The sequence below is a fragment of the Cygnus olor genome, chromosome 8, assembly GCF_009769625.2.
Source record: "Cygnus olor isolate bCygOlo1 chromosome 8, bCygOlo1.pri.v2, whole genome shotgun sequence".
Taxonomy (NCBI): Eukaryota; Metazoa; Chordata; class Aves; order Anseriformes; family Anatidae; genus Cygnus; species Cygnus olor.
This window is the reverse complement of record NC_049176.1, coordinates 31,673,454-31,688,284: the sequence shown is the minus strand read 5'-3', so window position 1 is coordinate 31,688,284 and position 14,831 is coordinate 31,673,454. Positions and strand designations below refer to the sequence as shown.

The window sequence follows — 14,831 nt, the reverse complement described above, 5'->3', positions numbered from 1 at the left end:
AGTAGCAAGCATGGAAAAAGTACTGATCTTCCTGTTCCTCCACACCTTGCCCATGTCATGCTTTTGGTAGATTGTCTCATGCAATAGAAGTGTTTATAAACAAAGTGTTTATAAGCAAAAAAACAAAAGAACACAAAACCCAGAAACATAAAAATCCACAAAATTTTAGACCCTTCTTAATTAAGGCAAATAAGAGCAATATATATTGGTGTACTGACTTATATGCAAGCATCAACAAAATTAAAGAAAACAAGCATTTGTAATAACACAGTGGTCTAAAATGTCAGAGCATTATTCTAAATTAATTTTCACGGAAGTCTGAGTTATATAAGCACATGGCAATATCCATCACCTTCTGAAGTGACAGACAGCAGTTTTGAAAAAAATGAATGAAACTTGAATGATATATGCATAATTCTGAGCTATATTCTGTCATCCACTACACTGTAAATCAGCTTGAGAGCTAACTCAACTGACTCTTGCAGCCTCTCTTTTCAATAGGAAAATCCTCCAGGGCACACTTCTTCCGTAGCAGTACACGTTCCATTTTTTCAGCTGGCTTTCAAAATTAGCTTTGTGCTGACAAAAAGGAATAAAGGTTTCCTTAAATGCAGGAGTCACTGTCTTTAAGGGCAGCCAAGCACAGGACCACCAGTTGGGTGAATGTAATGACATGTTTAGAGACTGGGGAAACTCTTAACAGCACAAAGAAAAACGGAGACATTATATATCCCAGGGTTAGAATATATTTTAGATGAAAATGAAGCTTATCCTATTGTCTTAGCTGGTCACAGGAACTCTGCAGGGGAGGTGAGGGATAATTGAAAACTGGAACCTTTCTGTTCATAGGCTAGCGTGTCTGTCTTTATCCACTGGACATATTTCTGCAATCTGAGACATGGTGAAGTTACTTGATTTAGACTGATCTTTATCGTGTATCAGGTCACTGTAAGTTTTATGTGCAATCTTATAAACTAAACAATGCTGCCACTTTTTAGGCAAAACTTTCAACATCTTTCAAGGCCCCACATACCATTGTTTGGAAGTAATGAACGATGATCCAACACAGCTCAGTGTCATCTATATATCCAGCTGATTAACATTGTCATGAGCTATCAAGAAACTAAGTTGCTCCCAAGTGCCCAGTAGAGAGATACAGCCCATTGTCTAAGTTCTGGAATCACTCCCATTCACCCAAAACCATACAGGTCTTCCACCAAGATCAGAAAACAGGGAGTTTATACCACTGATGCTCCCAGCAACTGAAATAATTCAATTACGTTTTTGAGAGCTTAAAAACAGCACATAATTTCCAAAGAAATAAAAGCCAGATTAGCTGAGGCATGCCCATCAAATGCTAGACAGTTCTGTATGCACTAGTGGATAAAACAAGGTCATTTCTGCAGGTCAGTGATTTGCTCTGGCTTGGCTCCTTTTGTTCCCGACACTTGGCAAAATGTATTTTTAAAGGATTTTCCATGCGGTTATTTTTAAGACAAACAAGTCATTTCAGACTCTATATTGAGGTTACAAATAATTCTCTGGAATGAAGCCTCTAGACTTTGCTTCTGTTTCTGTGCAGAAAGCACTATTTTCACTTGAGAAAGGGTGATTAAATTCTTAATTACCCAACTTGCACATAAACGTGTCTTTCAGTAGAAGTAAATGTGCTTTTTATAGATGGAGGTTAAAGCCCAGTTTCAAAATATGTCCCTTGGTGTCTATTCAGTAACTACCAAGCTGCTAAGAACTTGGAGAAGTGCACACACACACTCATACAATGTCAGAGACTCCCTCTGGACGCTCAATGAGGTGCATCACACCTCTGCCTTTGCAAGCAAGTGTGGAACATCTATCTGCACACTGCAGTCAGGCTGCAGCGGAGGGCACTGCACCCGGCAAGCTGGCCTCAGATCCCAACAACGATCGGAGAGCTCTGCTAGCAGGAGAGGCGTATTTATGTGCAGTGTAAAGATAACACTTAAAATAGTTTTGATTCCATTTGGGAAAACAATTTTAGTGAGTGTGAATGCAATTGTGCTCTATATCAGTCTAATTACATTGTGGCATATCTCATAAAAGGAATTCAAAAAAAAAAAACAAGAAAGGATTTGCATGTTGTGTAGTTCATTGGCACAGTATTTACTGTCAAATACAGTAAATATTCCCATACATTTAAGAACATTTTATCCAAAAATGTTGGATAAGTGAGAAAAAAAATGCTTGCATGCTATCCTTTTAGAACTTCAATAAAGCCAAATCTATGACTAATAACAAAGTGTAATGGTTAAAGATGGTTACATCTTTAATAATAGATATTAGTCAAAGTGTCACCAAGTGTGGTTTCTATAATTTAGTATCTCATTCAAAGATCTATTTTTCAGTACAGCTAATGTCAAGTGCTCAAAACCTCTACAAAGATAACACACTGATTTTATCCTGTGCATAAGGGCAGCACGGGAAAGAAATTAAGATGAGTAATTTCTCCTTAGCAGCTTGTAACAGAATGGTATACAAGCCAAAATTTTAAATGGATTTTAAAAAGCATTCAGACATGTGTAAGGGGGGGGGGGGGGGGGGGAATCTAAAAACAAATAATACAGATAAAATGTTTGATTCAGGAAGTCCTTGAGGGGCTGCCCATTAATGGCAGCGTATGCCAGGGAAGGATGATCTCATGCGGTAGTTCTATAAGCATCATGTGTATAATACCAGGCTCTTGAATGCCAGTACAGCCACCCTGGTCTCTACTTCTCCCTGCCATGAGCAGATTACCGGCAACCTACAGAGCACACACTGCACCACCATCAGACCCCTTCAGAAAAACGGCAGGACACAGAGTCAGGGCATGGCCGAGGCTGCAGGCACCTTTGGGCCCACCTGCTCCAGCCTCGTCTCCAGCAGGGCCACGGGGAGCAGAGCCTCAGCACCACGTCCAGGACACAACCTGTGGGAACAGCATCCAAGGCCTTGCTGAGGCCCTGCGCAAGGACGGCAGAAAAAGGGGAAGTCTGAGAAGTATCAGAAGTCCTGGTAGGAAATGACTTACTTGCACTGTTCGTACAACAGAGACAAAGCTTCCCTGAGAGCTGCCATAAAACACCTTGGTTTTAGGAGGCCCAAACATCCCTCCATGCATGTTCCCTCCTGGTTGCTGCCACCCGCGGCCTCCTGCTTTGCCACAGACATGCCCCGCACCAAGCAGCAGCGGCCCCAGAGGAAAGGCACGGACGTATTTGCCCTTACTTGGTTTCCTGCCTTGCCCTTTAGCAAGGTAGATTTCACCGCTCATATTTTCCTAACGGTGATGTTAGTTACAATCCATTACCTCGTTTATGTGATAGATGTGAGTTCTACTGAAATCAATGCAATTTTGTACAGCTACCGAGGCCTGCTCATAAAGAATGCAAGAAACACGCTACAGGATGAGGTCACCAGAGCCCAGTGCTGCAAATTTCCTCTGCAAAGCATCCACAGGAGGAACAGCCTTTAGCTAATCCCAGTCTAATATTAACCATCTGAAGACTTAGGTCCTCATAATAACATCTAAATAATAATATTAACCAAAACCAAAAATAAATACAGAGATAATTGCAACAAGCAAAGGTAGAAAGATACATTTTAAGAAGTATGTTTTAATAGGTTATAAAAGTGTATTTAGGAGGATCCTTCATGGCACTGCATGGTCAGGACAAAAGAAGGTAAATTGAGCTTTAAAAAGAAAAACCATTCCTGAGTCAGCATAGAAATGAAGCGTGAGTACATACAAATGTCTACTGACAGAAGCAAATGACTAGGGGACACTAAATCCAAGCAGAAACAGGAGCAAATACTTCCTATGTGTAAGACTATAAAAGAGACAGACAGCCTTATGAAACAAAACTGTAGTGCATGTGAAAGATAGAAAGAAAAGCTAAAAATGACCCTGGGAGAACTGCCCACCACACAGATGAAAATAATAAGAGTAAAAAGAGATAGATAAGTGCCTGGAGAGTAGAGATAAGCAACATCATAAAGCAAGTTATTTGCTTTGAGCAAGGGAGGGCAACTCTTTCTGTTGTCCCTGCAGCACTGCCTTACAGAGACTGCAGCTAACTCTGCAGAACCTATTCCCGAGCCTTTGCTCATTTGAGGAAGAAATAAACTTCTTGTAGAACATACTGCAGGCCCATCTCTGCGTACCCACTTAGGCATCTTTACTGCCAGGAAGTAAGATCCCTTCTGTATGAAACTGGAAAAAGGTTTTCTTCTATTTCACTTCCCATCAACGTGCAGGAAGGAGGAGAATACAGTAGCAGCAAAACCTGACTCAAAAAGAGTTGGGAATCAGACATAAAAAAACAAAAAGAGAGTAAAAGAGAGTCAAGTAATGCGAAAAGGGAGGTGGAACATTGCATTTTTCTTCAGTGGTAATGAGGAAAATCAAAAAATGAAGAAAAAAAGCTTCTTCCAAAAATTAACAGTTAAGCACAACTCTAATATGAGAGAAAATTACTGCAAAAAGCTGAGATGGAAGAGATGATATCCAATAATGATTCACTCCACATTAAAAGGAGACAGGAGAGATGATGAGAAAAAAACAGCCTAAGTCTCTAGGAAAGGCTCCTACTGTGGAAAATTAGAGAACTTAGAGAAATACGTATTGAGAAAAAATAATTAGCGATTTTTTCCAGATGAAAATTGATTTCTCTAAAGTCTGATAATAAAGGCATGATAAAGGAAATACGTGTGAATGAAAGGAAAAAATATTGTGTCTGCAAATCTGAATAGTGATTAAAGGCAGAGCACAGAATTAGAAAAATATATTTCATGATTATTGACAAAAAATATTTAAAACCATCTCGCCACCTTCGTGATGTCATAACATTCATCAAATTTTAGAACATGGGGGAAAATCACAGGAAGTTATATTGGGATATTTACTGAATAGAATACAAGATGGAAATGAAATCTTTCGTCTAACAGATGATGATGTATAAGGACAATGACATAAAAACAAAGAAATAATGACCAGTTATTTTAACAGGTAAATAGTCCCTTAAGTAAAGCTTCCGTTTTGTCAAGCACGTCAAAGTTAACCTGAAAAACTTTATGTTCCTATAATAAAATGGCACTTGGCCTGCCTCGCATGTTCAAACTTTCTGTTAAAGAAATGAGGTTCAGAATCCAGCAATGTGGCAAGAGAAGAATCCCACAATGCCCTAAGTGCTTCCTGCAAAACTCAGCCAGCCAGAACACCACAGTAAGCTGTGTTTTGTGGGAGTTTCAAAGGACTGTAATGTCTTCAGCTTTATGTTACAGAATACTTTAAAAAAAATAAATCTTTAATTTGAAAGTGAATTAAATTACGATTGCAGCTGCTGCAGCGCAGCTAAATGTGAATATGTTAAGAATACATATTGCGAGGCAGCACACTTTTCATCCTGAGTGTGTGTGTGTATATATATACACGCACATGTTAGCTCTTACCTGGAACTGGATGAGGGCAGGAATGGGACAAGGAGCTCTAATTGGCCTTTTAATTCTATACCCAGTTAGTTTTTTTATTTTACATATGGAGTGAATAAAAAGAAAAGAGTAAGTAGATATAACATTAAAAGAACCCCAAATCAATGTAGTATTTGTATTTTAGTTATTTTATGTTGGCATATCACTATGCTAGATTTCTCTGTCTTCACCTCAAGATACTCTCAGGGGCTTGTTAGGTAACTTAATTGAAAAACCCTTCAAAGACGTATTGTCTGTAGAAAATTATAACAGCAAATATCCCTACTTAAAGGAAAGGGAAAATACAGAGCACGAGTCATTACTAGACAGTGACTCCTTTACTCTTTTTTTCCATTTTTTAATTTGCTAGAAAGCAATGAAGGGTTTGTAGCTAAAGAAACACGCACCCCTGCTATGACCAGCCTGCTTGCTTTCATTCCTCAAGCATTGCTCCCAAGACACGAGCTCTGCAGCTCCCCAGTGAGCGTCCGACCCACAGCAGCAGCAAGCACCACGCGGCCGCTCTGCCATGGTTTGCGCTCACCCTGCCGGAGAGGCATCCATCACTGCTCCGATGGATGTGGCTCTCGCTGGAATTCAGGGCAATCGCTCATGTTTCATCCTGGTAATTTCACTTCATTAGCTTCCATTTCCAAAGCACATACATTTTTTTCCCCACTGTACAGATGTTCATAATGACACAGGCAATATATCACTCTAAGATTAACAGTGCTTCATTGTTCCTGCCACCCAGCCGTCCTATGTGATAATGAAACCTTATGAAACCACTTGTGTATCCAGCTAAAACTTAGTTAGGTTTAAAAAGCCTAGAGAATGGATTTAAAAAAAAAAAAAAAAAAGATACTTAATAAATCTTCCTTTCTTGTGTCCAAAAATGGGGGTAACTAGCTCAAACAGAATCGACTGATTAACCAACTGTTCTTTAGGTACACGAAATCACTGGACTCTTTGTTTTAACCCTAAATTTAATATGGTACTGCCCATAAAAACAACGAATAAACAGTGCTTTTGTGACTTTCCTACAAGAGGCTCTGGAATTTGTTTGCACTCTTATTCCAGGGCCAGGCCATTAGTCCTGTCTGGTAGCAAGATGCAAAAATGTGGGTCTGCAACTCAGGGTTCCCAAGCAAGGGAGGAACAACCTGTGGGCTCCCACAGGGAGGGCCCAACTCACCCTTTCAGCACACAATCCATTGCTTCGCAGCCTACAGCACTAAAGCTCCACGTAGCACTGTCCTTCTGATGCACCAGATGCTCTTCCTCTCCTCAAAATAAAACAGCAATTTAGAACAAAAATACAGACATACAAGCAGACACATTCAGGCAGTCATATTCACACACTCAAATAAGCCCTGTGGGTATCTGTGCTGGAAGCCAACCAAGTACAGATTTATTCCTCCAGTTTAGCCCATTAGGTTTTGACTCCAATGTTTCCTTCACTAGAAATGCCAATGCCCCTACTGGCTTCACTCTGGAGTAGACGTAGTGTCCAGCAATGGAACAGCCTCGTGCTTAGATGCAGTATCTCCATCCCAATGCAAACGTGGTTGCTGAGATTGCAGTGTTCATAGGATTGCATATATGCACGTATCTGGGCACACGCTTCCCTCACAAACCCTGTCAGACTAGAAGACGAAAGGAATTGTAAAAGCCCAGTCTTTTCAGCAGTCATACACTGCTGAGAAGGACTTCTACACCAAACTCTGCCACCAGCCTCCCGCCTTCAGCCACTCAAACACCAGTAAGGCCACCCTGAAGGCTTAGGTGGGATGCCTGATGGCCGATACGATCATGTCAGAAGATCACAGATCAGGACGATACAGTTAATTTGTTATACAGAGCTGTCAGAATAATTTTTTGCTATGGAATAACTAAAACAATCTGCCCATACTTTCCTTTTTATCAAACGTTCAAAGGTAAAACGGTTTTTAACAGAATATACACGCCACCTATCTTTATAATCACACAGACACCCTTACCTTTTTTCCATGTATAGAATTATCTTCTGGCCCTTTTCATCTCTGGCACAATGACAAAATAGCAATCCTTTTATATTAAGAGGTTATTTATTGAAGCAAAACACACCTGAATAGCTTAAATCAGATTAGGGAAGGAAACACTATCTCATGCTAAAGCACCTGGTGGAGCGCCGGGAGATCTGCATCACGTCTTGGCGCTGCACACAACGCACGATGACGGGCAGCTGGTGCTCCCAGCACAGCCCACAGCACCCCACATTTCCAGCACCCACAAAGGGTTTCTCCATGAGCTTGGGCTGTTCTCTGTACATCAGTGCGGCTGCAAATTGGTGCATGTTGTTGCCTTAACGACTCACAGCCTCGTTAGTTCTGGGCTGGCTCAGGTCGCATGGCAATCTGACCACAGAGAACTGCCAAACAAAAAAATTCAGGGTTTGATCCCTGTGCCTTTACCTGACATCACAGAAATACTAACGTGAGCACACAGGCTCATCCATGATTCAATTTCACTATTTGTATTAAAATTTTACCACTAAGTAATCTGACAGGTATTTATTTCATTTTTTGCATGGTACGTGGCATTTGGAAACATGCCGGCTTGGTATGCCCCTTACTGATTTTTGGTACAGAAAAAACACTTCAAAAGAGTGAAAGCCAGCGGAGATCACCCCAACACTTGGCCTTCCATTACAGCTATGGCCAGCAGCTGGCACCTCTTAGTGGTGTGCAAGCACCACCATGCTGCCTAAGAAGACAGGACATCTCTGGGGCCAGGCTGGGCATGAACGAAATGCATTAAATCTTAACAACAAGCTATAAATCTTAGCAATAAGCTACACATTTTTAGAGTGCTGACACCTCTCCTGCTGGCATAAGGATCCACCTGCAGGCTGCCAGCTTCTGCACCAGCTGTAGGGGATAGCTGCTTTCCAGGTACTCCTTGGGCTGCTCATTTTCTCTTACAAGTGCTCCTGGCTGCAGCTGCACTGCTTCAGCCCCAGGGCACTGAGCGTGGGCCCACCCTCGCTGCAGGTTTTCCAGCTTTACCAGGTGAATGTCCTTCGCTGAAATACTCGTGTATTGCCCAGGTGCCTGGAACAACTCCACGCCAAGGTTACTGGCGAATAACCAAGGTACTGAGAGTGAGAAACCCAGGGAGCCAGGACTTGTAAGACCACGAGGACCCTCAGACAACTCTTTGCTGAGCCTCCGGGTCTGACCTGGGGGACTCCCCTTTCCACAGAAAAGAAGGCACTTTACAAGCAAGGCAAACACCCTCCCCAGACTCTTCCCACCAATTTCTTCCCACCTGAAATTCCAAACAATTAAAACTAATTTCTGATGCTGCATGTTACCACTTATTAATCAAACTGCAGATTAACTGATTATCAGAATTTATATTTGGCTTTTATTTAATTAAAAAATGAACTAAAATTGACTTGTAATTCAGTGCATACTACTCATTAACAGCTAGGGCTATCAATATGACTGAACACTATCATACATGGATATTCTTAGAAAAAAACTGATCTAATTTTGATGAGCAATTTTCTATTTTATGAAATCAAAACAGCAGCAGAAGCAGCAGATCAGCACGAAGGTTGCACAAACCACGAGCCCCCTGCCCCACCGGGCCAGGGGAGCCCTGCAGCAGCCAGCAGGACACGGCCCCACGGGCACGAAATCTGGGATGGGCGACTCCTGCACCCCAAGCATCACTCGCAGTACTTCACAGGCACTTTTCGGCATCAGCCGTTGTAACAGAGGGCAAACAGAAGCCTAATTTCACCCTCACAATGATTTGGATTTCAATAATTTCCAAATAATGTGTTTTAGTTTCATGAAGAGCTTTTCTCATGCCACTGGGAGGAGTTCTGGATAGTCAGACTATAAAATATATAAAATAACCCTATATAAAATAAATAGATTACATTAAATAAACTCCAAAAAGTGAGCTTAAAAAAGTCATGAGTCACATTCCCCAAAACACAACAACTTGCTTTAAAAATGCTGATGGAAGAAATAGGGTTTGCATTCTTTTTTAGTCGAGCCTGACGTGAGCCGGGGCCATGCCATGCAAGTTTCCGCCGTTAGGCCCACGCCACGCGAGTCTCCCCTGGTGGGCCCATGCCAAGCGTATTTCCCATGCAGGCAGCAGCAGCAGCAGCAGCGCCGGAGCTGTCAGGAAGGACAGAGCCTCTCATCACCGACTACGTGACACATCCGTAAGCCAGCCCACGGTGTCCTAGCACAGGAACTAGGCAAGCTGCAAGCAGTACTTCAGGAAATGGTATAAAATAAAACGCACCACGGTGGTGGAATTCTGTTCTAGCTTTGCGCAGCTAATTCCCTTGGAAAACGGTCTCTTTGGAGGCACCATGACTTTGTCACACCCAAACCATGCTGCTGCAACAGCCCCCTGCCCATCTTGGACTGATCTGCAGTCAATAGTAACCACAGAAGTTTATTTTTCAGGTCAGTTGGAACTGCAGAGCTCCACTCGCCCATCACCTCCATCCGGTGTTTCCAGTGTACCAAGAGATATGCATGCATCACAGTATCAGACACTAGGCAAGTACTTGGAATGAAAGCTCCCTACATAATATAAGCAAAAGACCTATATTTATGTTTTGCCTGTTTACAGGCTTTTATATCCTCGTTTATACTTTTTATATTTATGTTTGAATGTTTAGATGTCTATATATTTCTATGCTTATATTTATGCGTTTATATTCATAAATTTAGGTATTTATACACTTATATATTATGTGCTTATATACTTACATATTTATATTTATACATAAAGACTTAGAGGATTTCACATTGAAACTGAAGAAACACTGGAGAAAACAAAAATAATTTTTGTAACTACATTCAATAGTTGTTGCTTAAGATTTAAAAGACATCAATAACTTCACATTCATTTTGACATTAAAAATGTTATTACATTCTAGATTTTTTTTCCTGTGCATTCTTTATACCTAACTCCAAGTGACAGTAATGGGAATTCTACGAGCCGTTTTTAAACAACAGAATGTACCTTTCAGCTTTAAAGCCTTTGGGTTTACTCAGTGGTTTTTAGCCCCTGGGGAGACCTGGGGATAATAGCTCACGTTAAAAGAAGATCTGTATTTTACAAAACGCAGGGAAAGGAAAGTCAGAGCCGAACATCTTTTGTATTAAAGGTCACACATTACTTGGTGTAAGCAAGGTTACTCCTTTGGCTTGGACAGAGCTCCTCCAATTCACAGCAGCTGAGGATTTGGCTACTTGTGTCAAGGTTCACCATTCTACCTGCACCACTCCAACTACAAAACGCTTTGCGGCGTATCAATCACATGCAAGGCAAAATGAAATGAATGATGTGGCTTAACAGCATTGCAATGTACCACAAAAAGTATTTCTGACAACTACTGTGGCTTTTTCGTGTCACACAGGAAACCACAGAGAGACACCAGAGAGCCAATTCAATACGCCATTTGCTTGTCATCTATTTAAATTATATTACAAATATATGTCACGATCGACAGCCATAAGCAGAGATCTGAAATGTTGCTGTATGTCCCCATCTCTCCCCTCATGAGGGGCACTGTCAGCTCTCGTTTTCTCTCCTCCATCCCGGCAACTTAAGGCGAGCTTTCACAGAAGCGAGCTGTACAGTATGGTCAGTTCAACCAGCTGAACAAAAAGTCACCCCAAGACAAACACTAGAGAGATGTTATGCATTCTGTGGCATACACCAAATTTCAAAAGGAAGTTACTGAGTATTATATCACTCGGCACAGTCCATTTTTATTCACTGATGCAAAATACCAGCTGAACATTAGTAACTGCCTACGGCTATGCATGTCTGCATCGCTGCTTCGGCTCATCAGCTTCATTCGGGCACTCCTCCAACACAGAATAATGGCACGTTCAGTTTGGAAGTGCTCATCCTTGGTTCCTCCTTTCTCCTTCCATCCCAGTGACAGTTCACAAAACTGAAAAACTGCAAATACTTTTTCTTCATTACAAAAGCGTTGGCCAATATTCTCCAACTGGCAATAAAACAAAAATGTAACATTTGTGTTAAATTCCAACTGACAGTCAAAAAAAAATCAGGTTCTACGTTAAATATTAATGATTCATTTTGTTTCCATTACAGGACAGCTAAAAAGCGGCAGTTCAAGATTGTTTCAGAGCCCTCCATAACTTTAAACACACTAAGGCTGTAGATGTGCATGTGTATCTGTCACAACCGATTTCGCTCCAACTTATTGACATTCTCCTTACGTACATCACAAGGCACCAGCTAGAATTTTTGGGCCAGATCCAAAAAAGGAATTACTTTACCACTCGGATTTCTGTGCTCTCTCAGACGCATATGCTTTCTAATGTTATTTAACATTCATGGCTGCTAGCAATAATTAAGCACTCGCTGGATCTGCAGAGGATGCTCCTGGTACACAACGAGGAAGACAGCCCATGCAAAAGACAGAGGAAGGGAGGGGTGACCAGCGTGGGGCTGACCATCCTCCGCCATTCTGAAGAACCAGGACTTCTTTGAAGGAGCTCGTCTCAGGCTTCCTGCCTCAGACATGGTTCCTAGAGAGCGTGTTGCCCGCAGCCCCGAGGCAGACAGCATTGGCCCGCGTGTGCGAGCCACTGATGCAGGCAGAGCTCTCTGAGCTGTCCAGGCCCTGCGGAGAAGGCCCGGCCTGCCAGCCTGGCACTGCAGAGCTGCCACACTCTGGGCAGCTGGCACAGCCGCCGTCCTGGGCACCAGAGGCCTACGGCAGCTCCAAATCACCCCGGTCGCCGTGCCACCTCGGATTCTGTCCCTGCTGCGCAGAGACATTGCTGCGCTGCATTTTCAAATATCAAGTTGTTTACGGTGAGTTAACTTGTGCTAGCTAGTACCCGTGTAAATACTAGTGCAGACAGGAACGCTACAGGACTCCTGAGGTTTGTGGTTTACACGCCGTCTGGCAGAAAGGGAAACAGACTGCAATCCAGACACAAAACTAGCACAGTCTAAGCTGTTCTTGAGGAGGAACCTGCACTCTGAGAAGAACTCAAAACGCAGCAGTTACAGGTGTGAAGAAAACCTGCCCCTCTCCTCCCAGCAGACAGGGGACTGCTGCTGAGCACATGCATTGTGAACGTGGATCCTGGGGGACACTTCCTTGCAGGCAGGAGCAGGGAACGTGTCCAAGGCCGCTGCGCAGAACTCACCTGGCTCCTGGATGAGCCAACGCGTGGACACAGCCCACTGGTACTTCGCACACGCGTACGTTACTCCAGAGATACCCCATACTCACTGGCCTCGAGCAACTTTTCTGTTTCCTCTCCACCACACAACAGCACAGAAGATAGCAAGCAAATCCAAATTTTAGAGGTACAAAAAAGTTGGGAATAGGTATTGGGTCTTTTAGATGAAAGCTATCGCATGGTTACGGTAATCAGGACATCCAGAAATGAGTTAACGACTCACCAGTTCATCCTTACACCTCAGAGTGCCTGGCACAAAACCAGGGTCTGAGTATCCCAGATATGTTCAATAAATCAGAACTCCACTTAAAACTTCATTCACATTCAGCTTGACTGCTCTTTATTTAAGCAAAGGTGAAAAGCAAAACCTGAAACAAAGGATGAAAAGATAAAAATAACCCAGACAAAATGGCCATATAGATTGTATGTAGCCAAAATATTTATTTTTAATTACTCCAGTTAATCACCCCTGGGGACCTGGAAACCAAAGACCCAGCCCTTAGCCCCAGGGCTGTGTAACTTGCAGGGCATTCTGAGGTTACACTTCTCTTTGGGTAAGGGAAAAAATAATAATTCTTTCCTCTTACTTAGCTTCCTTTAGGAATGTCTTCCCTCTTTTATCTTACAGGAATGCCAGCAATGAGCTTTTGTTCACAAAGATGATGGCAATAACAGACCGTTTTTCTCTTGTGTGATGTCTGAGATTGAGTTTCTTCCCCCTTCCCTTCCTCTCAGCAGTACAGTTACAAAATGCAAAGGTTAAAAAAAAAAAACAAAAAAAACATACACACACATTTCCCTTCCCCTAGAGCTTCTCTGAAATTACATTTCTATCATATTCTTTAACTACCAAAGTTTTCTGTGGCTTAAATTGTGTTCTTGCCCCCATCAGCATTGGAGCATTCTCAGAGCACTACAGAAACAAGCAATGAGAACCCTCAAACACAGTTTCATAAACTTCTAATCTCTAGTCCTTCACGACTTCACCTGTGACGATCAGTAGATGACAGCTCTAGAATTTAGAGTGATTTCTCTACCTCCACTTTCCCCGCACTAGTCCCTACTCCACCAGTTTTTGTAAGTTTTAATGGCTCATTCTGCTGCAAAAAGTCTGTTGAGAGACATCGCTCTTCGGGAAGCAACCCATTTATCAAGCCTGCACCGCGGTGACACACGTGGCCACGTGCAAGCTGCGAGCAGAGGCACAGCACCGCAAGTCCTTCCAGCCGGAGGCTGCAGCGGAGACGTGGTGCACCACGAGCCGCCAGCCCGCACAGCCTGCACCCACCACCAGACTTCCTCATAGCTGCTCAGAACAAGCCATGTTGCAGCTCTCACATCAGCATTCAGACCTGGCAAGGTCTCTATGCAAGATGGCAGAGTCTGCAGATACGTAACCTAGAGCTGTAAGTCAACCACAAAGCCTTCTCCAGCACGGCATGCAGAAGGACCTCCATGCAGCTGCATTTTCTGAGCCTGTGGCACAATCAGAAGGCTGGGAGGTTTCTACCACGGAGCTCAGAGAGCTGGGAGGACAGCTTTGGTGAACTCCAGTTTCATTCCTAAATAACACAGTTCATTGCTATGGTAGTCTGCTACTGCCTGAAAGGCTTTTTGGAACCAAAGCAGTTGGCACGAGAGAGAAATCCAAAATTAAATTATTCCAGTAGACCAACCCAGAGCATCAACTTTGCATCATTTTCCTTCTCAGTTTCACCAAACATTGGAAGAAAACAGGGAAGATCTTGCCCTGTGAATAAAGAACACCTCAACGCAGTCTAGCAGTAGCTGGAAGGTATTTTCATAGTCTCTAAAGAGCCATGGGGACTTCTCTTCCTTTCTTAAAATAGGTTTTCTTATTTTGCAAATCTGGCAATGGCTTACTAGGTAAGAAAGGGAGCCATAAACATAAACTGAGAAGGTACAAATTTCCCTGCAGTACAAGGCCAGAGTATACAACCAGCCAAAAAAACATTTCACTATACAGCAGTTCATATTCAGAAAAAATACATTTTGCTGTAACATTTTCCTGACAAATATAGCAACCAAAGTATTAAGAATCAAACGGTAGTTTAATAGATATTAACCCTTCCT

The 14,831-nt window shown here is 42.5% G+C and overlaps 1 long non-coding RNA gene across 1 annotated transcript; it reads right to left on the bottom strand.

The window, feature by feature from the left end:
* Positions 1-10,953: 10,953 nt before the first annotated feature.
* LOC121073710 lies at positions 10,954-13,329 on the bottom strand. The gene is made up of 2 exons (XR_005821903.1): positions 12,961-13,329; positions 10,954-11,524 (listed from the first exon to the last, which is right to left on the bottom strand). It is a non-coding gene; the product is annotated as an uncharacterized LOC121073710 (long non-coding RNA).
* Positions 13,330-14,831: the final 1,502 nt, after the last annotated feature.